This window comes from Polypterus senegalus, chromosome 15 (genome assembly GCF_016835505.1).
Source record: "Polypterus senegalus isolate Bchr_013 chromosome 15, ASM1683550v1, whole genome shotgun sequence".
Classification (NCBI taxonomy): domain Eukaryota; kingdom Metazoa; phylum Chordata; class Cladistia; order Polypteriformes; family Polypteridae; genus Polypterus; species Polypterus senegalus.
In genome coordinates this window covers 95,686,942-95,714,546 of record NC_053168.1, presented here as the reverse complement: position 1 = coordinate 95,714,546, position 27,605 = coordinate 95,686,942, and the positions used below count along the sequence as shown (strand labels likewise).

Genomic DNA, 27,605 nt, shown 5'->3' with positions numbered 1-27,605 from the left:
ACAGACCTCACCACGGTCTCACTTCCCTCGTACATGTCCTGTACAACCCTTACATACTTCTCTGCCACTCCCGACTTCCTCATACAATACCACAACTCCTCTTGAGGCACCCTGTCATATGCTTTCTCCAGGTCCACAAAGACGCAATACAACTCCTTCTGGCTTTCTCTATACTTCTCCATCAACACCCTCAGAGCAAACATTGCATCTGTGGTGCTCTTTCTTGGCATGAAACCATACTGCTGCACACTAATCATCACCTCCCTTCTTAATCTAGCTTCAACTACTCTTTCCCATAACTTCATGCTGTGGCGCATCAATTGTATCCCCCTGTATTTACTACAGTCCTGCACATCCCCCTTATTTTTAAATATCTGCACTTCTTCTCAACTCCTCAGGCATCCTTTCACTTACCAAGATTCCATTAAACAATCTGGTTAAAAATTCCACTGCCATCTCTCTTAAACACTTCCATGCTTCCACAGCTATGTCATCTGTTCCAACGGCTTTTACGCTCAGAATACTATTCTACAATAATAGATAGCAATAATAAAAATCCTCAGGTACTGTTTAGAACAGTCGCTAAATTAACAAATGGGAATTCAGATCTGCAAAATATCAACAGATATTAGCAGTACAGACTTTATGAACTTCTTTAATGAGAAAATTAAAAACATAAGATCCCAGATCTCAGCATCACAGTACAAAACAAATAGTAGCTTAGCAGACCCTGCCTCACATTGCATTCAGCACTTTAGTAATTTTAATCCTGTAACTGAGCAGGAAGTCTTAACATTAATTTCTAAAATGAAGCCCACTACTTGTTCCCTAGATCCAGTGCCAACAAAACTAGTAAAAAGTGCAATGGATGTTCTTGCAGCGCCTATTTTAAACATTATCAATAGTTCATTATTACATGGCACAGTACCTGAAGCACTAAAAATATTAGTCATTAAACCATTACTTAAAAAGTCAGGCCTAGACCCACACATACTAAATAATTATAGGCCTATTTCAAATTTACCCTTTCTTTCTAAAATACTAGAAAAATTAGTCGCCAATCAGCTTCCGTCACACCTTATGCATTACAATTTATTTGAGAAATTCCAGGCTGGTTTCCGCACTGGTCATAGTACAGAAATGGCACTAATGCAGGTTGTAAACGACATTCTGATATCCTCTGATGAAGGAAACTCCACTGTAATTATGTTGTTGGACTTAAGTGCAGAATTTGACACAATTGACCATTCTATTTTACTGCATAGGCTAGAAAATGATGTTGGGCTTACAGGCACCATGCTCGCTTGGTTTAGTTCTTATTTATCAAATTGATTCCAATATGGGGAGGCATGGTGGCGCAGTGGGTAGCACTGCCGCCTCGCAGTTAGGAGACCTGGGTTCGCTTCTGCGTGGAGTTTGCATGATCTCCCCATGTCTGCGTGGGTTTTCTCCGGGTACTCCAGTTTCCTCCCACAGTCCAAACACATGCAGGTTAGGTGCATTGGCGATTCTAAATTGTCTCTAGTGTGTGCTTGGTGTGTGGGTGTATGTATGTGTGTGTGTGTGCCCTGTGGTGGGCTGGCACCCTGCCTGGGGTTTGTTCCCTGCCTTGCTTACTTGTCTGAACTTATCATGACCTACAAACCAGAGCACACATTAAGATCTCAAGATGCCGGTCTGCTTATGATTCCAAGGATTAATAAAATAACAGTGGGAGGTCGAGCTTTTAGTTACAGGGCCCCTAAACTGTGGAATGGTCTACCTGTTACTATAAGAGATGCCCCTTTGGTTTCAGCTTATAAATCCCGGCTGACGACTCACTACTTCAGTTGAGTATTTCCTGGCTAGAGCTGCTGATACACTGTACATACTGCATCTCTGTTGTCAGTCATTAGCACTAAAACATAAGTAACATGATAGTTATAATTGTATACTAACCCTCACCTATTCTGTTTCTCTTCTTGGTACTCAAATGTGGCACTTGGTGCCATGGCCCACCTGCCATGTTGTTTTGCCTGCCTAAGGTAAAGTCATCCCTGATGGAGGACCGCAGGAATCGTGGGAATGAGGGGTCCTTTCATCGAAATGGCTGGCCCAGTGCTGTTTCAGCCGTAGAATCGCCAAATGGGGGAGGTAGCTTGATGGATGAGGTCTCCAAGACTCTAAACATATCCAAATCATATTATGGGATACCGTCTACTGTTAAATTCTACTACGTACTTCTAAAATTTTTATTTTATACTGTATTTAGGATTTGTTCTGTTCTGTGTATTGTATTGACCCCCTTCTTTTTGACACTCACTACACGCCCAAACTACCTGGAAAGGGGTCTCTCTTTGAACTGCCTTTCCCAATGTTTCTTCCATTTTTTCCCTACAGGGTTTTTTTTGGAAGTTTGTCCTTGTCTTCTTAGAGAGTCAAGGCTGGGGGGCTGTCAAGAGGCAAGGTCTGTTAAAGCACATTGCAGCACTTCTTGTGTGATTTTGGGCTATACAAAAATAGATTGTATTGTATTGTATTCTTCATCCTTTTCATAGCTAACGTTACTTCCTCCTTGCTAATCCGTTGCACTTCCTGATTCACTATCTCCACATCATCCAGCATCTTCTCTCTTTTCATTCATCCATCTCTCAAAGTACTCTTTCCCTCTGCTCAACACACTCTCTCACTTGTTGAGTACGTTTCCATCTTTATACATTAATTCCCTAACATGCTGCACATCTTTCCCAGCTCGGTCACTCTGTCTAGCCAGTCGGTACAGGTCCTTTTCTTCCTCCTTAGTATCCAACCTCTAAAACAACTTATCATACACCTTTTCTTTAGCCTTCACCACCTCTCTCTTCACCTTGCACCTTATCTCCTTGTACTTTCTGCATCTCTCTGACTATCTCACTTCTTCTTTGCCATCCTCTTCCTCTGTATACTCTCCTGTACTTCCCCATTTCACCACCAGGTTTCCTTTTCCTCCGTCCTCTTTCCAGATGTCACACCAAGCACCCTTCTTGCTGTCACCCTTACTACTTCTACCTAACCTCAACCTTGCAGTCTTCCTTTTTCACATTCCACCATTTGATCCTTGGCTCTGCCCTCACTCTCTCCTCTTCTTGATCTCCAACATCATCCTACAGACCACCATCCTATGCTACTTAACTACACTTTCCCCTGCCACCACTTTGCAGTCTTCAGTCTCCTTCAGATTTACTGTTCTGCATAGGATGAACAGTTGTGCTTAAAAGTTTGTGAACCCTTTAGAATTGTCTATATTTCTGCATAAATATGACCTAAAACATCATCAGATTTTCACTTAATTCCTAAAAGTAGATAAAGAGAAACCAGTTAAACAAATTAGACAAAAATATTACACTTGGTCATTTATTTATTAAGGAAAATGATCGAATATTACATATTTGTGAGTGACAAAAGTATGTGAACCTATGCTTTCAGTATCTGGTGTGACCCCCACCTTTGTAGCAATAACTGCAACTAAACATTTCCGGTAACTTTTTATCATTCCTGCACACCGGCTTGGAGGAATTTTAGCCCATTCCTCCATACGGAACAGCTTCAACTCTGGGATGTTGGTGGTTTTCCTCACATTAACTGCTTGCTCAGGTCCTTCCACAACATTTTGATTGGATTAAGGTCGGGACTTTGACTTGGCCATTCCAAAACATTAACTTTATTCTTCTTTAACCATTCTTTGGTAGAACCACTTGTGTGCTTAGAGTCGTTGTCTTGCAGCATGACCCACCTTCTCTTGAGATTCAGTTCATGGATAGATGTCCTGACATTTTCCTTTAAAATTCTCTGATATAATTCAGAATTCATTGTTCCATCAATGAAGGCAAGCCGTCCTGGCCCAGATGCAGCAAAACAGGCCTAAACCATGATACTACCACCACCATGTTTCACAGATGGGATAAGGTTTTTATGCTGGAATGCAGTGTTTTCCTTTCTCCAAACATAACACTTTTCATGTAAACCAAAAAGTTCTATTTTGGTCTTATCTGTCCACAAAACATTCTTCCAATAGCCTTCTGGTTTGTCCACGTGATCTTTAGCAAACTGCAGACAAGCAGCGATGTTTTTTTTGGAGAGCAGTGGCTTTCTTCTTGCAACCCTGCCATGCATACCATTGTTGTTCAGTGTTCTCCTGATGGTGGACTCATCAACATGAATATTAGCCAATGTGAGAGAGGCCTTCAGTTGCTTAGAAGTTACCCTGGGGTCCCTTTGTGACCTCTCTGACTATTACACGCCTTGCTCTTGGAGTGATCTTTGTTGGTTGACCACTCCTGGGGAGGGTAACAATGGTCTTGAATTTCCTCCATTTGTACACAATCTGTCTGACTGTGGATTGGTGGAATCCAAACTCTTTAGTGATGGTTTTGTAACCTTTTCCAGCCTGATGAGCATCAATATCTCTTTTTCTGAGGTCCTCAGAATTCTCCTTTGTTTGTGCAATGATACACTTTCGCAAACATGTATTGTGAAGAGCAGACTTTGATAGATCCCTTTTCTTTAAATAACACAGGGTGCCCACTCACACCTGATTGTCATCCCATTGATTGAAAACACCCGACTCTAATTTCACCTTCAAACTAACTGCTAATCCTAGAGGTTCACATACTTTTTCCACTCACAAATATGTAATATTCGACTATTTTCCTCAATAAATAAATGACCAAGTGTAATATTTTTGTCTAATTTGTTTGGCTGGTTTCTCTTCACCTGTGTGCATGTTCCTCCCTCTTCTTTAAATATGTCTTTACCACAGCCATGTCCATCCTTTTGGCAAAATGCACTATCCTCTGACCTTCTTCATTCCTTTCTTTGACACCATACCTACCCATCACCTCCTCATCTCCTCTGTTCCCTTCACCAACATGTGCATTGAAATCTGCTCCAATCACCACTTTCCGTTCCTTGGGTACACTGTTCATCACTTCATCCGACTCACTCCGAAAATCTTCTTTCTCCTCCATCATCCACCCAACTTGCGAGGCATATACACTAACAACATTCATCATCACACCTCCAGTTTTCAGCTTCATAGTCATTGCTCTGTCTGACACTGTTACCACTTCCTAAACATTCTTGACATACTGTTCCTTCAGAATAACCCCTACTCCATTTCTCCTCCTATTTACACCATGATGGAATAATTTGAATCCACCTCCGATCCACCTGGCCTTACTCCCCTTCCATTTTGTTTCTTGCACGCACAATATATCAAACTTTCTTCTCTCCTTCATATCTGCTAACTTTCTCCCCTTACCAGTCATACTGCCAACATTCAAAGTTCCTACCCTCAGTGCCACTCTGTTTACCTTTCTCCTCTCCTCCTGCCTCTGGACACGTGTCCCCCCTCTTCTTCTCCTTCTCATTCTTCGTCTTTGGCCAGCAGTAGCCGAATTTGTGCCAGCACCCTGTTGACTAACATACTGCTGGCGGTCGTTGTTAATGTTACTCCTTATTCAGGAAAGATTCCAGTCGTGCCACGGGAGAAAGTCGTCCGAGACTGTGGTCATAAAATTGTTTCTGGACAAAGGCAGAACCGTAACAACAGACAATTTCTTCATATTGCCTTCGCTGGCTAATAAACTGCTGCACTGCAACACAACTCTGTTTGGGACCATAAAGGTGGATGGGAACCTCCACCTGCAACTAAAGTCACTTCAGTATGTGTGCAATTCTCCACGCTAGTGTTTAGATCTAACAGTGCCATGCTAACGATGTACACTTCCAAAATAAAGAAGTGTCTCTGCATGCTCAGTACCATGCACCATAACATGGATATTGGACAAGATTGATTAAAAAAACATGTTCAAATGACAACTCATGTTCAAATGACATAGCGTTTTCAAATAATTGTGTTTTCATGCATGGATATGTGTGTGCGTGTATGAGAGAGGCAGAGACAGATTTGATATCATTCAAGTGGTTACTAGAATATAAAATAAACACTTTTGCAAAGGTGTAATGAAACAAGTGTGCTTTTATTCAAGAATGAAACTGAATAAAAAAAAATCAAGTAACAACAAAATACCAAGAAGACACATTTGCAAAACAAAGCTGAAGTGCGAAGGAATTTAAGGTGGCCCGGCTTCAGGGATTCTAGTGTTAAATTGCATTTTTGTAAATAATGATTATTAAAAGCATCAAGTTTAATAATTAGGAAATGGATAAGCTAAAATATCACTGAGTGGTAATTATTTGTCTGTTGTAATTTGCCGTTTTTTAATAGAGCGTTATTGGGTTTGTTTTGTATGAATTTATTAAAAATGTATTTTAAACTAATGGAAGATACAGTAATATTGTATTTAATGTACTGTATTTGTGATTTACACAATTGCTTTTGTAAAATCGTAAATGTTCATTAGGCAGCAGTCATGCACACACCATGCTACATGGGTCCTCAAAAAGGCAAACTTTATGTCTAAACAATACTTACCCAAGAATATATTTCAACAGGGAGGTATCCTCAGAGTAGTTTCTCAATTTACACCCAAAGATTTACTCATATATCCTCTAACTGCTGCTGTAAAAGGAGGGTTCTTCTTTTCATCAGACTTACAACAACATGCAAATGTAAAAGTTTTTGGATTGGAGAATATTTAAGTAACATTATAGACGTTTAAGGAAATTAAACATTAAGTTTATAAGTAATTTCCTGTTAGATTATTTTCAGTACTTGAAATCAGATTCTGAGGCAAAATAGACCACAGTGTCATTTTTTGTTTCTCCAGTAATTGTAAAAACTTTTAAAATTGAAGTATAACCACAGAAAAAAGATTAACAACAAATTAAAGACATATTGTGCAATATTTTGATTTTACTACCGACTTGAAAGCAGTTTTTGTAAAACAACATTATTTTAACTTCTAGTCTTAGTAATTGCAGTTACCTAGTTTAATTTGTGTTGCTACTCTGCAAATATCCAAGCTGATTTAAATTGTACTGTACAACTTTGGTAAAAATTCAGATATGGTCTAAAATCCATCATGCAATCAAAATTACACATATTGAATGGTCAGTGAAGTGGCATCTGAGTGGTGGCTATATCATTTGAATATGTATTGCTTGTAAATATCATCCTGATTTGGCCATCTGTAGTTTTGATGGTGTTAAAGTTAAAAAGTTAAAAAAAAGTTTAAAGTTAAAATCTCAAAATTGCACCCTGAATCAGTGTTGCATTTGTAATTAAAAAAGAAAAAAAAAAATAACACAGCAAGATGACATACTTGATAATGTGGGCAAGAATACGTCACAAAGCTGTTAATACCATATGCAGCAAACCGCTTGCTGACAGAAGGCTTTCGTGTTTTGGATAAATTAAGACCACATGATCACAATAATTTTCACAATTGTGTGTTGTGTTACATTTGTTTGTTTGATTGCAACAACATTTATTTATATTGCACATTTTCATACAACAATGTAGATCAAAATGCTTTACAAGATAAGAAAAAAGTTACAAGAAAAAAACAACAAAACAAGGTAAGGTCAGATGGCTTGGAGAACAAAAAAAAATGAAAAAAAAAAAAACTCCACATAGGCTGGAGGGAAAAAAAAATCTGCATGGGTTCGAAAGCCAAACATCTGTCCAGCCCCGACTGGGCATTCTAACTAGCATAAAGGTTCCTAAATCAAACCTCTTGGTTTTCAAGCTTCACATGATAGGATTTGATGAAGTTGGTCTTGTAGATAGATGAGACACCCACCTTCATCCCATAACTCTATGCCTATATAGTGTATTAGGAATACACTACAGTCAAGATTATTTTTCTTGAGAAAGGGGTTTAACAAGCCCCCGTATTGAAAGATGAGTTCACTGTGTCAAGTACACTATCAATAAGGACATCGGAGACTTCTTTAAAAAGGCCTGTTGGTACTGGGTCATAGACATAGGTGGAGTGTTTCAGCTGAGAAATTATTTTGCGTAGTTTGTTGTTGATCTATTTCATTGAAAGAATTTAGCACACTTGAAAGGGTATTCTGGGATTCAATTTAGATTCACTTTGGGCGTTGCACTAAATTATTTCTAATATTTATTTTGTGTTTAAAAACTATGGCAAAAGCTTCACAAGTTTCACTTGTAGTTTTTAGAAGGCATTCCATTGAGTGAGCTGGGATTAAAAGGCGATCAAAAGTTGAAAATAAAACTCTTGCTTTACTAGCATTATCATTTATAATTTTAAAGAAATAGGACTGAACTGTTATATTCTGTTATTTTTGCCTTCAATGTTTCATAGTGGAAAATCAGTTTAGTTTTTCTCCATTTACACTCATCCCTCTGGCATATGTTTGGGTCTTCCAAAGTATGATAGTGCTGCATGATTACTTAGCTGTCTTTTCAGGGGCCACTATATATAAGGGGCCAAACAGGCCATAAATCATATATTTCTATGTGTAATCTATTGGTTTACGTGTGAACACTATTGGTTTATGAATATTTACTATCGGTTTGCGTGCATAAAATACTGGTTTCATTCATATGAACTATATTGGTCCATGTCCGTATATTATCGGTTTGTAGGTGAACTATATCCGTTTGTACGTGCATATCACTGGTTTACATATTAACTATATTGATTTGCATGTGTATATCACTGGTTCCAATACGATTTATTACTGGTTTGTGAGTGAACTGCATTGATTTACGCTTGCATGTTATCGGTTTGCGTATGAACTATATTGGCTTGCATTCTGTGACGGTCTAACAATGGATTTGCGTATGCACTATACTGCTTTCATGCACGTCTTATACTGGTTTCATGTGGGTAACCTGTCGATTTTACGCTTGAACTCTATTGGTTGTATGTGTGCACTATGTCGGTTTCGCATATGAAACATATTGGTTATGCGTGTGCACCCTATCGCAACTCTGTGTATGAACTATATCGGTTGTTCATGTGATCTTCAGAGGAAATATGCGGGGCAAGAAACATGAACTCAAGTGCCAGTAGAGTCATGGAGTGTAAAGACAAGTGGCTAGGAGATGCATCTGCATTTAAATGGCACTATATATTTTTTTTCCACGCAATACGTTTGTGAAAGGACTTGGTGGTAATTATTACTATTTAACAGAATCTACCCTTGAGTCTTTAATGAACACAAGGCTGAAGTTAGGTACGTATTGGGCCGTTTTCTTATTTGCTTCCAGAATCATGTTTGCTCGCACCCAGCCACAGTACTTTTTCACACAACTTTTGAAACCAGTTATTCATTCTGAAGGCAAAATATTCTACATTTACTAACACCTTTATCCAACATGCAACATTTAGATACTACTGGTCAGATTCACCCAGTACCCCCGTGCCGCACAGACAGGTGAAGTGACTTGTTTATGGTCACTTAATGTCATTATTAGGACTTGAACCCACAAACTCAGTTTAAAAGTGAGTCTTAAACACTACGGCACAATGCTTGCATATCTACGTGTATATTAATTGGCATAATATAAACTTGTCCAGGACAGATTCCATTGTTAAAGTAGAGTTTAACATTTTCAACCTGTTCAAGTTTTGGTTGAAAATCTGAAATATTTATTTTTTCAGATAATGGATCAGTTTGTGGATTAATGTACACACTGTAGAATATTTTGCCTTGCTGTTAATATAGAAGAAGAAGCTGGTTTGTGAATAAGTAGCTGACTGCAAGCTTATGCTGGATGTAGCTAGTAGTGAATAAAAAGGCAGCTGAATGTGCACCTAACTTAAAAATAATTACCACCAAACCCTTTCACAAACATACAGTGATGTGCAAAAGTATTCTATCCCCTTGAAAGTTGTCATAATTTTATGCAAGACAAAATATTTGTACACATTTATTCATTCAGTATTTTTTCTTATGCTGTAACAAAACATTTACAAAGTCAAAATAAACTATTTTATATAGACATTTAATTGAAGAAGAAAATCTCCAAAGTTAGTGTTTACATAAGAGTTTAAACCTCTGTGCTTTGGAAGCTCCAGGTTTACACCAATGACAAATTAATTACAAAGGTGGCAGACATTTGACAGTCATATTAAACATAATGAGGTGCTACTTTCTAAAAAGCCTCCTTCGTAGAGGCCGTAGTCTTTGGTGGACAGTCTGAAAAAATGAAGAGAGAGGAGCATTCTGCTGATGTGAGAAACAAAGTTATTGAAATGCACAAGGTAGCAGGAAACAATTATAAAAATATCAAGAGTTTGAATGTCCCATTGCGCACTGCTGGATCCATCATCAGAAAGTGGAAGGTTCATCAGGCCGTCCCTCAAGACTGAACATCAGAGTTAGATATCAACTGGAGTGGGAGGAAACTAGAAATCCAACTGTCACTCTCAGATGTTTGCAATGCTTTTTGGCTGAAACTGGAATGAAGGTGCAGGGGTCCACAATATCAAGAGCTCTCCTTTAAACAGGCCTCTGCAGGCGGGTGGCAAGAAAGAGGCCATTCCTTAAGATGGTCCACATAAAAGCACATATGGCGTTTTTCTAGTTAAATGTGGGGAGAAGAGTTTATGGTCAAATGAAACCAAAATAGAACTTTTTTCTCAGACTTCAAACAGGTACAGAATGTGTGGTGTAAAACAAACACTGCCCATGCCACAAGAAACACCAGACCTACAGTGGAATATGGTGGTGGCAGCATCTTGCTATGGGGATGTTTTTCATGTGCCGGGACTGAGAATCTTGTCAGAGTTGAAGGGACAATCGATGGGCCCAAATACCACACAATATAGCAGGAGAACTTGTTCCAGTCTGCTATGAATATAAAGCTTGGGAGAAGATTCATCTTTCAAGATGACAATGGGATGGCTCAAAAACAGACAGGTGAATGTTTCAGAATGGCCAAGTCAAAGCCCTGATCTTAACTCTGTTGAGAATCTGGGGAACTGTTTGAAAACTGCTGTTCAGAGATACCATCCCACCAACATTGAGGGTACCTAGAAATCATGCCAAGAAGAATAGGGAAGAATCACACCTGAGCAATATGCAGAACTGGGGCGTATTTACATACCCCAAAAGAATGAAGGCTGTTACTGCAGCAAAAAGGTTCTACATATTTTATTTTATTCTACAGCGTGTACATTAATCTGCATCATTACAGACTGAACCATTATTTGAAAAAATAAATATTCCACATTTTGGTTCTGCACAGGTCAAAATTGTTAAACTCTAATTTAACAAATGAATCTGTCCTGGACAAGTTTATATATGTCAATGTCACAAAACTATGAAAATTAAGGTGGCCCAATGTCCTTTAACACTTTACAGTGCCCATTAAATATCACAGTAAATCCCATTTATCTGATATTGAAGTGGGAATACTTTGTCAGTTTCATCCTGATACTCGCACTTGGCAGAGAAAAACTCCGCTGCATCTTAAAAAAACGCATTTGTCTTTTCACAAAACTGTGAAAGGTAATGTGGCCCAATATGATGTAACTGACCCATGCAGGTCCTAAATGTTAAATGTTTAGCTTTTCAAAGAATTGACACGTTTAGTCAATTAATATACACGTTATTGATGTGCAAGCATTGCGGTTAGGGCTTTGCACTTTCAACCCTTTGTTCGTGGGTTCAAATCCTCAGACTGACACTGTGTGACCCTGATCAAGTCACTTAAGCTGTCTGTGCTGAGCGGGGCGGGGTCGCCGGACATAAATCTAACTGGTAGTAACTAAATGTTATGTTGCATAAAGACGACAATCATAAATGTTGAATATTTTGCCATTAGCATAGGTAACAGTTTTGCAAATACTGTGTAAACAAGTACAGCTGCGGGTTGCAAGCAAGCATGTAGATGGGACCGAATAAGAAGACGGCTGAATACATACCAAACTTCAGACTTGCGTTCATTACAGACTCAAGGGTAGATTCTGTCAAATAGTAATAATTACAACCAAGTCCTTTCGCAAACGTATGGTGCGGAAAAAATATATAGTGCCGTTTAAACGAAGATACGTCTCCTAGCCACTTGTCTTTACACTCCATGACTCTACCGGCCCTTGAGTTAGTGATGGGCCGCTCGATACTCAGGTTTCGACACTGTGTCGAGCTATCGAAGCACTGGCGATCGAAGCACCGCTTAGAGGCTTGCTTCAAATGCGCCCGTCACGTGATTTTGAGCACGCTAGCGTAATGACGTCATTGATATCCGCGCAGTCAGCAGTCGATTTGGTCAGTAACTAGTCTGCTGAAGTGCTTTGGCTCAAGGCGTAAAGCTAGTGATGGGCGGAGTGAAGCCTCATGAAGCATCAAAACGTTTGAAGCAATTGTGTCGGAAATCGTATCGAAGCTTCGAAGCATTTGACACTCACCTCTTTAGTGACCCCTCCTGGCCATTTTCATTAACATTACACAAACTCATGATCCACTTCAATGACGTCTGTTATAACTCTTATTGCTTTTATTTTTTCGCTGCTACAGACTGACAACGAAGAGAAGGGTTCGTCAGCAACTTCTAGTGTCTGATGTCTAAAAATATCAATATATAAATAACTAACGCCGACAAGCAGAATGCACTATACGCTAGCAAGAGTTAAAATAAGACGCCTCACGCATGGATTCCCGGCTCTTTCAATTAGTATTTACCTTTGCACTGTATCATTATAATCGCTCCTGTTATTAGTATTAGAATTAACCCTCATCTTTTCTTGAGATCACATTTAATAGCCTTAAATGTTTTCCTTGGTTTGACTTAATTAAAATGGAGTAGACGGAAAATAATGGTTTATCCCTGTACTTTGCCATGATATAGGTAAGCACATTTGAGAAAGAAAAGGTGAAATCCTTAAATCAGTTGTTATTATTCGATCAAGTATTGAAATATTTCATTTATTAGTACTTTACAATATTTTGTGGAGCACGAAAATAACGAATTAGCTACAACGAAATGACGCCGTCAATGGCACAATTAACTAAGATGGTTGCTTTTCAAATTCTGAACGTAGTGCTAGCCGAGTTCGATCCCACTTAAAGACTCATCAAAATTAACAATAATAAAAAAAGGATCAGAATTGAAATCTTTATAACCAATTTGAACTAAATAATTTTGAGAGATACTGTGGAAGGATCACATAAGAGATCTGTTCGGGAATCATCAAAATGTGATGTCTAATTGCGGATGGCAGCTCACGTATTTACATTAATCCATTTCTATTCATTGCCATTTGACGTCCATGAACCCTCCATTGAATAAGGCAGTGGTTCTCAACCTGTGGGCGCGAAGTAACAAAAGGGGCGCGAAGATGTGAAAAAAGAAAACATCTGTTGGAACCAAAACAAATTAACTTAAACTACATTCTGATAATAGAACAATAAATACTGTATAGAGTTAGATAAATGTCGATAAAAGTTAAGTAGGTATAATCAAATATGCATCTACATTTCAAAAAATGTTGGGGGCGATTAAAACTGTTATGAAAACTCGGGTCGCAAATACTTAAAGGTTGAGAAACGCTGGAATAAGGTGATAACAAAGCCACTGTGGTAGATCAGGTTGAATTTGCTCTGCTGCACCAAACATTCAAAGGTGTCAATCCGAGCACATCAGAGAGGCTGAGAGACACGGCGCAGATCAGTCACCGGCACACGACACACACGGGACACTCCAATGTGAGCAGTGCACATATCAAGGTCGGCATTAAAGATTGAGTGCTGAGGCAACAAAAAGCAGAGGGATAAACACATCTGGACCTGCTGTTGAAAAACATTTGCTTTTAACAACAGCATCCCTCCCTCGTGAACACATCTTCAAGGTCCGGACAGGTGATCAGTAAAAGTTTTTGTCACAGCACAGTGCAATAATAAAACATTTCCTAAAACACATAGTTGTCCAGTCTGTATCATTCCTAAGCAATCTTCCAGTAATAGAGGCGCAACCCAGTTACTAACACATTAACACTCAAAGCAAGAACACATTCCACCTTATCAATTTAATATTTAAAAATTTAAACCCGCCATCAACAACTACAAAAACAGTTGAAATCGTTACTCAAATATTTTTTGTTATAGACATAAAACAAGATTCACATTTCCATTTGATATATCTTTACTAGTGTTCTCGCCGTGCTCGCTCCCGGTCCACGCTGAATGTGCTGTTTAATGAAAAAAAAAAAAAAGAAAATCAGACTCTTTTGGGTCATAATTTACAGAGGGTGGACATGGGACCCGAACCCACGCATGCTTTAGTATGAAGCGGTAACGCTACCGCACTACTACTATTTTCAGGAGGGTGGTATATAATGTATGTTTTTTAATGTATACATGTATGTATGTACTGAAGACGAAAACAATTATATATAGATGTATACTATATGACATACCTTCAGTGTTGCATGAAAACGTTGCATGAGGCGAAGAATGGATATTTAGGAGAGTATTATAGTGAGAGATGTGTCGTCACCCGTATTGCTAAAGCTCTTCTTTGCAGCATTATGCATTCAACAAGTCGGCGTTTGTATGATGTATAATTTATAATTGTATTTTTTGCCACAACGTATTATCGGCACGATCATTTAACATGTATTGATCATCTACAAACTTTCATTTCAATGGGAATTCTGTTGAGTTTTTTAACTCTGTTGATGCCATATGTACTTCAAACGGGAGCTCGTTGAATAAATAATGAGTGGAAGCTTTGCGCAAGTACTGAGATTGCGTCATGACGGGCTTTGAACGAGTCTCTGAAGCCTCAGACATGCGTACTAGTGAGATGATGACGGAGCTACCGAAGCCTCAGACATGCGTACTACTGAGATGATGACGAGGCTACTGAAGCCTCAGACATGCATACAAATGAGATTGCGTCATGACAGGCTTTGAACGGGCACGAAGCCTCAGACATGCGTACTACTGAGATGATGACGAGGCTACTGAAGCCTCAGACATGCGTACAAATGAGATTGCGTCATGACAGGCTTTGAACGGGCACGAGGCCTCAGACATGCGTACTACTGAGATGATGGCAGCGGCTACAGAAGCCTCAGACATGCGTAGTACGAGATTGGATCATGATAGGGCTTGAGCAGACATGGTCACTGGTTACTGAATCTTTGTAAAGCCTCAGCACACTGAAAGGCATTGACCTCTTAATTTTGAGAGTCTATCTGACACTTAACTCTCTAGTTATATTTTGTAATTCGTATTGACATTACACATTTCAGTTGATATGGTTAAGCTACAATTCAGGTAGTTGCTGAGAATTAATTATTGTTCTTGTGGATTGCTGTGATTTCCTTTGTCTGATACATAGTGTCAAAGATATATTGTCATATATTAACTTTATATATATATGAAAAGATTAGGTAAATCGTTCAACCTTTTTATGGAACACTTAATTTTGTTCAAAACCGTCACGTCATATAGTATACATCTATACATATAATTTTTTCGTCTTCATTAGGAGAATACAACAATGATACTCTCGTATCAATTAAACCATTTTAACGTGCATATGTCAAACAACATATTTCATCCGCAGTAAGAACAGTAGTAGTAGTTCAGTTGTGCAGAGCTCGTTAATTATCCGGATTAGGTGGCTCAGTGGTGTTGTTGCTCAGGTTCGTGTGCTGATCCTCCTCTTGTGAAAGTTTTTTTTCTATTCCTCCATTTAACAAGCTTGGACGGATAGCGAGCGAATCGAGCTATCGAGGGAAGGTTGGGCCACCGTAGTCGGGCAGGTGGCACACGCCCCTAATTATATTGTGTATGTAAAGAGTTTCACTGTAAAATGTAATAAGCTTCATATTTGTGTGTTTGGAGACCCAGGTGTCGTACTGAATTTGTATTGTAGAAAAATAAACTACTGTCCATTATGCCTAAATGTGTCTTTTCGTGTCTGATCGCTATATGGCACTTCCAACTTGGGACAATTCGCTATAAACAGTTTCAGCCAACCAGCGCCTTCTAAACATGCAGAACGACAGTGTGAACCTTAATTGTTGCGGTAGCAGCATCTTCGTTTCAGTCAGTCATTGTCCTGTTAGACTATTTACTGTTAAGTGCTGCTTGAGCTACCGTTTATAGTACAACAGGTGGCCTACGTAGTTCTTAAATCGATATTGAAATGCACACACAAGTCTCCTAAATTATTTATTGAAATGCCTACATTTACAGTGTCCGTTTTAGGAAGTCGTAGTTTTACTTGTTCCCGTTATTAGGAATTATAATTTCTCAGTGTCACATATTATTCGTTACTACTGCGAGTCCCGTATCATTGAGATTCTGTTTTATATTCTGTATAAGGAAACTTTTAAAAGAAGCGTTGATTAAACTGACTATAGCAGACTTGTCATCTTCTTAAAATGACTTTATTGATTTGATATTGACAATTAATCATAGATCAAACATCAAGGAGGATTTGAGTTTGCATGGACTGCGCTGTTTCTTTGTTTTCGTGACATCGTGTCAGTAGAGAGTGTGTCACGTTAACAATGCATTCTGTCCTAAGTGACAGCGCACACACTTTTTTATATTTCCTAAAGGCCAATGTGTCTCAATTTTCTCATTAATATATTTTGACAGTGTCTTTTAGTGAGAATGATTATAAACATATTACCTGTGTTCATTTCCCATGTAGATCTGTAACGTTTGGTGAGTATAAATAAAAGTAACAACACATATAATAGTTATGTTGCATTGTTTATGATTAACAAAATTCATCGTTTATCTGAAATGTTCTACGTATACAGTCGATTTATTCCACTTCTGAAGGTGTACATTGTCGGTATTACTTTATTACATGTTATTACTTTAACATGGCCTTTTATAACTTCACTTTAACTTAATCCTGATACTCTGTATGTTCAATTCTTCATAATAACTATTCACAGTGGCTCCAAAATCCATACTGACCCCTACTCTCTCTTCTGTTTCTTTTCCGGTGGCCTGCGCCACCACCACCTACTCAAAGCATCATGATGCACCAACATTGATGGACTGAAAGCCAGAAGTCTACGTGACCATCATCATCAGGTCCTTCCATGAAAACCCTAAATACAAAGAGGACTGTTTGACTTATGTTAGGTAGATTGCCCAGAGGGACTGGGCGGTCTCGTGGTCTGGAACCCCTACAGATTTTATTTTTTTCTCCAGCCTTTGGAGTTTTTTTTTTTGTTTTCTGTCCACCCTGGCCATCGGACCTTACTTATTCTATGTTAATTAATGTTGACTTATGTTTATTTTTATTGTGTCTTCTATTTTTCTATTCATTTTGTAAAGCACTTTGAGCTACATTTTTTTGTATGAATATGTGCTATATAAATAAATGTTGATTGATTGATTGATATTCTCCATTGCATTTGCTCCAGAGTGTAACGTGTGCCAGTGTAACCGAGGGATGGCAGACGAGCTCACGTAATGGGTGACAAGGCACATTCTCATCCTGATGTCCAGGCTCTTGTCATAAATATTCTCATCTTGTGCTTTTCTCGTTCCTGCAAGTTTACTATTATTATTGGACATGTAGAGGAAATGTGTTTTATTTTATGTCTATGAAAGGAAGGACGGTAAAGCCTTGAATGAAACTGAGTGTTGATGCTTTGGGTAACAAGACAGGTTAAGGAGCAGAGAACATTGAATGTGACATTGACTGCGGGGGATTGTGTAACTGGAAGATGGTTTAAGAATACAGAAACGGCAAAAACTTAGTCTTTCAGTAATTCTATTTACATCAATTATTTACTCTGTTGTGCTGCACTTCGGAAGATTACTTATTTACCCCCCCAGCGCAGCCTTTGATAAGATGAATTCACAACTAAAGGAATGTTCATGACAAAGTCAGGTGCTTTTTTGAAAGTTTGGCTCCAGATGTGCTTATCCAGCTGCTCCTTCTTCTCAGTACTTGAGTGATCTTTACGTTCACCTTTGGATGAATTTGCAAAGTTTCTTTACAACTTTTTTGTCTCATTAACGCAGAAATCCCTGAGGCTTTCCTAAAATTGCAGAAGACACTGTTGATGGCGCTGATTCTGTTTTAAAGACAGTTGTGATTAGTTATGCAGAACACGCTTTTACTCACATTGCTTTTTGGAAATCAATAATACAAATCAGCAACAGATCTGGGAATCACTGAATAGTAAAAACGTTTAATGAGGAATGTCTTGCGCATATACTGGTGTAATGACCACGTCGGCTTTAGTGAAGCATTTCTTAGCCTCTGTGATATGATCGACATGGGGTAGAATAGATTCTGGATTGTTACAATACGTGCTACCTTACGCAAAATATGCTCATCGATTTGTTACAGATTCTTGGTGGACACAATTCCACACCGAGGAAAAAGGTGCCCCATGTAAATCGTTCATAATGTCTCCAAAATATATTTGTTAACTTTCAAACAAGTACTACTTAACTGTTTTATACAAAATCCTTATTTCAACATATGCGAGCCCCAACTAGGATTTGAACTCGGTTAGCGTATTTTATCAATATAGCACAGACAACCGCTTTTACGCTTTGAGCCAAAGCACTTCAGCAGACTAGTTACTGACCAAATCGACTGCTGACTGCGCGGATATAATGACGTCATTACGCTAGCGTGCTCAAAATCACGTGACGGGCGCATTTGAAGCAAGCCTCGAAGCGGTGCTTCGATCTCCAGCGCTTCGAAAGCTCGACACAGTGTCGAAACCTGAGTATCGAGCGTCCCATCACTAGTAAAAGCGGTTGTTTGTGCTATATTGATAAAATACGCTAACCCGAGTTCAAATCCTAGTTGGGGCTCGCATATGTTGAAATAAGGATTTTGTATAAAACAGTTAAGTAGTACTTGTTTGAAAGTTAACAAATATATTTTGGAGACATTATGAACGATTTACATGGGGCACCTTTTTCCTCGGTGTGGAATTGTGTCCACCAAGAATCTGTAACAAATCGATGAGCATATTTTGCGTAAGGTAGCACGTATTGTAACAATCCAGAATCTATTCTACCCCATGTCGATCATATCACAGAGGCTAAGAAATGCTTCACTAAAGCCGACGTGGTCATTACACCAGTATATGCGCAAGACATTCCTCATTAAACGTTTTACTATTCAGTGATTCCCAGATCTGTTGCTGATTTGTATTATTGATTTCCAAAAAGCAATGTGAGTAAAAGCGTGTTCTGCATAACTAATCACAACTGTCTTTAAAACAGAATCAGCGCCATCAACAGTGTCTTCTGCAATTTTAGGAAAGCCTCGGGATTTCTGCGTTAATGAGACAAAAAAGTTGTAAAGAAACTTTGCAAATTCATCCAAAGGTGAACGTAAAGATCACTCAAGTACTGAGAAGAAGGAGCAGCTGGATAAGCACATCTGGAGCCAAACTTTCAAAAAAGCACCTGACTTTGTCATGAACATTCCTTTAGTTGTGAATTCATCTTATCAAAGGCTGCGCTGGGGGGGTAAATAAGTAATCTTCCGAAGTGCAGCACAACAGAGTAAATAATTGATGTAAATAGAATTACTGAAAGACTAAGTTTTTGCCGTTTCTGTATTCTTAAACCATCTTCCAGTTACACAATCCCCCGCAGTCAATGTCACATTCAATGTTCTCTGCTCCTTAACCTGTCTTGTTACCCAAAGCATCAACACTCAGTTTCATTCAAGGCTTTACCGTCCTTCCTTTCATAGACATAAAATAAAACACATTTCCTCTACATGTCCAATAATAATAGTAAACTTGCAGGAACGAGAAAAGCACAAGATGGGAATATTTATGACAAGAGCCTGGACATCAGGATGAGAATGTGCCTTGTCACCCATTACGTGAGCTCGTCTGCCATCCCTCGGTTACACTGGCACACGTTACACTCTGGAGCAAATGCAATGGAGAATATCAATCAATCAGTCAATCAACATTTATTTATATAGCACATATTCATACAAAAAATGTAGCTCAAAGTGCTTTACAAAATGAATAGAAAAATAGAAGACACAATAAAAATAAACATAAGTCAACATTAATTAACATAGAATAAGTAAGGTCCGATGGCCAGGGTGGACAGAAAAAAAAAAAAAACTCCAAAGGCTGGAGAAAAAAATAAAATCTGTAGGGGTTCCAGACCACGAGACCGCCCAGTCCCCTCTGGGCAATCTACCTAACATAAGTCAAACAGTCCTCTTTGTATTTAGGGTTTTCATGGAAGGACCTGATGATGATGGTCACGTAGACTTCTGGCTTTCAGTCCATCAATGTTGGTGCATCATGATGCTTTGAGTAGGTGGTGGTGGCGCAGGCCACCGGAAAAGAAACAGAAGAAGTAGGGGTCAGTATGGATTTTGGAGCCACTGTGAATAGTTATTATGAAGAATTGAACATACAGAGTATCAGTATTAAGTTAAAATGAAGTTATAAAAAGGCCATGTTAAAGTAATAACATGTAATAAAGTAATACCGACAATGTACACCTTCAGAAGTGGAATAAATCGACTGTATACGTAGAACATTTCAGATAAACGATGAATTTTGTTAATCATAAACAATGCAACATAACTATTATATGTGTTGTTACTTTTTATTTATACTCACCAAACGTTACAGATCTACATGGGAAATGAACACAGGTAATATGTTTATAATCATTCTCACTAAAAGACACTGTCAAAATATATTAATGAGAAAATTGAGACACATTGGCCTTTAGGAAATATAAAAAAGTGTGTGCGCTGTCACTTAGGACAGAATGCATTGTTAACGTGACGCACTCTCTACTGACACGATGTCACGAAAAAAAAGAAACAGTGCAGTCCATGCTAACTCAAATCCTCCTTGATGTTTGACCTAATGATTAATTGTCAATATCAAATCGATAAAATCATTTTAAGAAGATGACAAGTCTGCTATAGTCAGTTTAATCAACGCTACTTTTAAAAGTTTCCTTATACAGAATATAAAACAGAATCTCAATGATACGGGACTCGCGAGTAGTAACGAATAATATGTGACACTGAGAAATTATAATTCCTAATAACGGGAACAAGTAAAAACTACGACTTCCTAAAACGGACACTGTAAATGTAGGCATTTCAATAAATAATTTAGGAGACTTGTGTGTGCATTTCAATATCGATTTAAGAACTACGTAGGCCACCTGTTGTACTATAAACGGTAGCTCAAGCAGCACTTAACAGTAAATAGTCTAACAGGACAATGACTGACTGAAACGAAGATGCTGCGCCGCAACAATTAAGGTTCACACTGTCGTTCTGCATGTTTAGAAGGCTGGTTGGCTGAAACTGTTTATAGCGAATTGTCCCAAGTTGGAAGTGCCATATAGCGATCAGACACGAAAAGACACATTTAGGCATAATGGACAGTAGTTTATTTTTCTACAATACAAATTCAGTACGACACCTGGGTCTCCAAACACACAAATATGAAGTTTATTACATTTTACAGTGAAACTCTTTACATACACAATATAATTAGGGGCGTGTGCCACCTGCCCGACTACGGTGGCCCAACCTTCCCTCGATAGCTCGATTCGCTCGCTATCCGTCCAAGCTTGTTAAATGGAGGAATAGAAAAAACTTTCACAAGAGGAGGATCAGCGACGAACCTGAGCGACAACACCACTGAGCCACCTAATCCGGATAATTAACGAGCTCTGCACAACTGAACTACTACTACTGTTCTTACTGCGGCGGATGAAATATGTTGTTTGACATATGCACGTTAAAATGGTTTAATTGATACGAGAGTATCATTGTTGTATTCTCCTAATGAAGACGAAAAAATTATATGTATAGATGTATACTATATGACGACGGTTTTGAACAAAATTAAGTGTTCCATAAAAGGTTGAACGATTTACCTAATCTTTTCATATATATATAAAGTTAATATATGACAATATATCTTTGACACTATGTATCAGACAAAGGAAATCACAGCAATCCACAAGAACAATAATTAATTCTCAGCAACTACCTGAATTGTAGCTTAACCATATCAACTGAAATGTGTAATGTCAATACGAATTACAAAATATAACTAGAGAGTTAAGTGTCAGATAGACTCTCAAAATTAAGAGGTCAATGCCTTTCAGTGTGCTGAGGCTTTACAAAGATTCAGTAACCAGTGACCATGTCTGCTCGAAGCCCTATCATGATCCAATCTCGACTACGCATGTCTGAGGCTTCAGTAGCCTCATCATCTCAGTAGTACGCATGTCTGAGGCTTCAGTAGCCTCGTCATCATCTCAGTAGTACGCATGTCTGAGGCTTCGGTGCCCCGTTCAAAGCCTGTCATGACGCAATCTCATTTGTACGCATGTCTGAGGCTTCAGTAGCCTCGTCATCATCTCAGTAGTACGCATGTCTGAGGCTTCAGTAGCTCCGTCATCATCTCACTAGTACGCATGTCTGAGGCTTCGGAGACCCGTTCAAAGCCCGTCATGACGCAATCTCAGTACTCTGCGCAAAGCTTCCACTCATTATTTGTTCAACGAGCTCCCGTTTGAAGTAGGCTACATATGGCATCAACAGAGTTAAAAAACTCAACAGAATTCCCATTGAAATAAAAGTTTGTAGATGATCAATACATGTTAAATGATCGTGCCCGATAATATGTTGTGACAAAAAATAAAATTATAAATTATACATCATACAAACGCCGAATTGTTGAATGCATAATGCTGCAAAGAAGAGCTTTAGCAATACGGGTGACGACACATCTCTCACTATAATACTCTCATAAATATCCATTCTTCGCCTCATGCAACGTTTTCATGCAACACTGAAGGTATGTCATATAGTATACATCTATATATAATTGTTTTCGAAGTCAGTGCATACATACATGTATACATTAAAAAACATACATTATATACCATCCCCCTGAAAATAGTAGTGGTGCAGCGGTAGCATTACCGCTTCATAATAAAGCATTCGTGGGTTTGGGTCCCACGTCTACCCCCTGTGAATTACGACCCAAAAGAGTCTGATTTTTTTTTTTTTTAATTAAACAGCAAATTCCAGCGTGGACCGGAAGCGAGCAAGGCGAGAACACTAGTAAAGATATATCAAATGGAAACGTGCATCTTGTTTTATGTCTATAACAAAAAAAATATTTGAGTAACGATTTCAACTGTTTTTGTAGTTGTTGATGGTGGGTTTAGCGGTTTAAATTTTTAAATATTAAATTGATAAGGTGGAATGTGTTCTTACTTTGAGTGTTAATGAGTTAGTAACAGGGATTGCGCCTCTATTACTGGAAGATTGCTTAGGAATGATGCAGACTGGACAACTATATGTTTTAGGAAATGTTTTATTATTACACTGTACTGTGACTAAAAAACTTTTTACTGATCACCTGTTCGGACCTTGAAGATGTGTTCATGAGGGAGGGATACTGTTGTTAAAAGCAAATGCTTTTTCAACAGCAGGTCCAGATGTGTTTATCCCGCTGCTTTTTGTTGCCTCAGCACTCAATCTTTAATGCCGACCTTGATATGTGCACTGCACACATTGGAGTGCCCCGCGTGAGTCTGTGTGCCGGTGACTGATCTGTGCCGTGTCTCTCAGCCTCTCTGATGTGCTCCGGATTGACACCTTTGAATGTTTGGCGCAGCAGAGCAAATTCAACCTGATCTACCACAGTGGGTTTGTTATCATCTTATTCCAGTGTTTCTCATCCTTTAAGTATTTGCGACCCGAGTTTTCATAACAGTTTTAATCGCCCCCCCCTTAACATTTTTTGAAATGTAGATGCATATTTGATTATATCTACTTAACTTTTATCGACATTTACCTAACTCTGTACAGTATTTATTGTTCTATTATCAGAATGTAGTTTAAGCTAATTTGTTTTGGTTCCCACAGATGTTTTCTTTTTTTCACATCTTCGCGCCCCCCTTGTTGAGAACCACTGCCTTATTCAATGGAGGGGTTCATGGACGTCAAATGGCAATGAATAGAAATGCATTAATGTAAATACGTGAGCTGCCATCCGCAATTAGACATCGCACGTTGATGGCGATTTTGGTGATTCCCGAACAGATCTCTTATGCGATCCTTCCACAGTATCTCTCAAAATTATTTAGTTCAGATTGGTTATAAAGATTTCAATTCTGATCATTTTCTTATTATTGTTAATTTTAATGAGTCTTTAAGTCGAATCGAACGCGGGCTAGCACTATGCTCAGAATTTGAAAAGCAACCACCTTAGTTAGTTGAGCTATTGACCGCGTCATTTCTTTGTAGCTAATTCGTTACTTTCGTGCTCCACAAAATATTGTAAAGTATTAATAAATGAAATATTTCAATACTTGATCGAATAATAACAACTGATTTAAGGATTTCACCTTTTCTTTCTCAAATGTGCTTACCTATATCATGGCAAAGTACAGGGATAAACCTTTATTTTTCGTCTACTCCATTTTAATTAAGTCAAGCCAAAGAAAATATTTAAGGCTATTAAATGTGATCTCAAGAAAAGATGAAGGTTAATTGTAATACTAATAACAGGAGCGATTATAATGATACAGTGCAAAAGTAAATACTAATTGAAAGAGCCGGGAATCCATGAATGAGGCGTCTTATTTTGTTTAACTCTTGCTATCGTATAGTACATTCTGCTTGTCGGCGTTAGTTATATATATATATTTATATTTGTTAGACATCAGACACTAGAAGTTGCTGACGAACCCTTCTCTTCGTTGTCAGTCTGTAGCAGCGAAAAAATAAAAGCAATAAGAGTTATAACAGACGTCATTGAAGTGGATCATGAGTTTGTGTAATGTTAATGAAAATGGCCAGGAGGGGTCACAAGAGAGGTGAGTGTCAAATGCTTCGAAGCTTCGATACGATTTCCGACACAATTGCTTCAAACGTTTTGATGCTTCATGAGGCTTCACTCCGCCCATCACTACCTTGAGTTCCTGTTTCTTGCTCCGCCCATTTTCTCTGAAGTTCACGTGAACAACCAATATAGTTCACACGCAGAACCGATATAGTTCATACACAGAGTTGCGATAGGGTGCGCACGCATAACCAATATGTTTTATACGCGAAACCGACATATTGCACACATACAACCAATAGAGTTCAAGTGCAAAATCGACAGGTTACCCACATGAAACCAATATAGTGCATACGCAAATCCACTGTTAGACCGTCACAGAACGCAAGCCAATATAGTTCATATAACATTCAACCGAAAACCAATGCAGTTCACTCACAAACCAATAACAAACGTACTGGAACCAGTGATATACACATGCAAATCAATATAGTTCATATGCAAGCCAGTGGTATGCACGTACAAACGGATATAGTTCACGCACAAACCGATAATATATGGACACGAACCAATATAGTTCATATGAATGAAACTAGTATTGTACACAGGCAAACCAATTAAGTATGCACGCAAACCGATAGTAAATATTCATAAACCAATAGTTTTCACACGTAAACCAATAGATTACACACAGAAATATATGATTTATGGCCTGTTTGGCCCCTCATAACTATATCTACTGCAGCTGTTACTTTAGAATTAACATTGTCCACTTTACTATTTACCCTATTAGCATTATTAAAGCACTACAACTGATTGTTTAGAATATTAGTAAACATTCAAGCTGTAGGTGTACCAAAATAAAGTTTTTTAACAATGTACTTTTCATTAGCTGTAGTTATCAGTATTTCTGCATTAAATAATAAGTAAAAATGGTCTGAAATACAAACATCCGCAACCTGCCTCATGTAACTTTTAATTCCTTTAAAATCACTAAATCCAGCATGTGTTCTCCATTATGTGTGGACTGGCTGACATGCTGACTCAGATCAAACGAATTCAGTACGTTCAAGAATTCTCTTGCTTTAGGGTCACAAGGTTTGTCCACTTGAAAGTTAAAATTGTCTACAATTAGAAACCAGTCATAATTCGTTGTTATTATAAATACCAAGTCTGAGAATTCCTCAATAAAAGACACATTACATTTTGGAGGTCTATCAATGAGAGACTGAGAGACTCCTTGAATAACAATGGCAGTATACTCAAAAGTCATGAAAGCAACAAAACCATAACTTTTACTGTTGGCTCAAGTAAATACTCACTAAACTGCTGCCTTTTTTTACCTTGTCAAAACAAATAGGCAAAGCTGTAATTCAGAGGTGCTGCTTCAATTAATACTGCAGCACCATCTGAGCTAAACCATGTTTCACTTAGTGAAAGAAAGTCGATTTTCCTATCACTGATAAGATTGTTAATGAAAAAGGACTTGCTGGTTAATGCTGTAATATTTAGCAGAGCCTTATTTAAAGTCTCAGAAGAGCAGAGCTGAATCGAAGTGTTATGGCAGCTTGAAATAGTAATAAGGCTATTCTTGCTAATACTGCTTTGTGCAGGTTTATTCTTCAATCCAAAATCTGTTGTTATAGTTCTAATACAGTGCACATCTATAGGAGAAATGGTAATGAAATTATTTGCATTTATACCACTTTGTCCGGGTTTTTTAGTTAGACTATGGTTAGTTGTTATATTACTAATGCAGTGCACATCTAATGATGAGCTCAGTACAGAATTATCATATCCTACAACGGCATTAAAGAAAACATTAGGACTAAAATTACATAGTCATGAAAGACAGATTACCTCTGACATGTTGCGGGAGGGGGCAGCATGGTGGTGCAGTGGTAGCTCTGCTACCTCGCAGTAAGGGGACCTGAGTTCTCATGAGTTGGCATGTTCTTCCCGTGTCTGCGTGGGTTTTCTCTGGGTGCCCTGGTTTCCTCCCACAGTCCAAAGACATGCAGGTTAGGTGCATTGGCTATCCAAAATTGTGCTTGGTGTGTGGGTGTGCCCTGTGGTGGGCTGGCGCCCTGCCCGGGATTTGTTCCTGCCTTGTGCCCTGTGTTGGCTGGGATTGGTTCCAGCAGACCCCCGTGACCCTGTGTTAGGATATAACGGCGTGGATAATGGATGGATGGATATTGTGGGAGAGGACCCTGGTGACAAATCTTTTAGGATGCAGACCATCTCGTCTGAAGACACTCTCCTTCCCAGAAAATATCCCAATTGTCCACAAAGCCGATGTTCTGTCTCTTACAGAAGCCTCTCAACCAGTTGTTCAAGGACAGTAGTGGACTGTAGGCTTCATTCAACCTTTTATCCAAAGGCAAAGGACCTGAAAAGATGATTCTTGCAGCCCAGGTCGTTTCATTTGTTGCCTGGATTATTGCTGTGAAGTTTAGAACCTCTAAATGTTGATATTGAATGTTGTGCACGCCTGCATTGAATATGAAGTTCCAACAGCCCTTTCCTTGTGCTTCTTGAAGACTTTTGGTGCTTTTCTTGTGGTGTCTCAAACTCATGTTCTGGGAAAACAAAAAAGAAGAGATTTATGTTTAAAGCATGAAATATAGAGTCTGTGTACAACTGAATTCACTATAATGACTACATCACCAAGGTCTGCCAGGAGAGATGGTGAAAGCAGTTATGGATTTAAATGTTTTCCTGAGCTGATGGAGGTGATCTGGCCTTGGGCTTCTGCCCGCAATGTTGAAGCAGCCAGGTTCCTTCAGTGTCATCATGCCTAATAGGAGCCAGGTGTAAAGCTCACTTGCAATAGTGAGCCAGCAGCTTAGCTCGGGATTGATGTTGCTGCGTAGAGACAAG

The 27,605-nt window shown here is 38.6% G+C and overlaps 1 protein-coding gene across 49 annotated transcripts in view; it reads left to right on the top strand.

Annotated features, from left to right (window-relative positions):
• rims2a (regulating synaptic membrane exocytosis 2a) overlaps positions 1 to 27,605 on the top strand; it is a 1,270,129-nt gene that overhangs the window by 715,973 nt on the left and 526,551 nt on the right. The gene's annotated exons all lie outside the window — the stretch shown is intronic.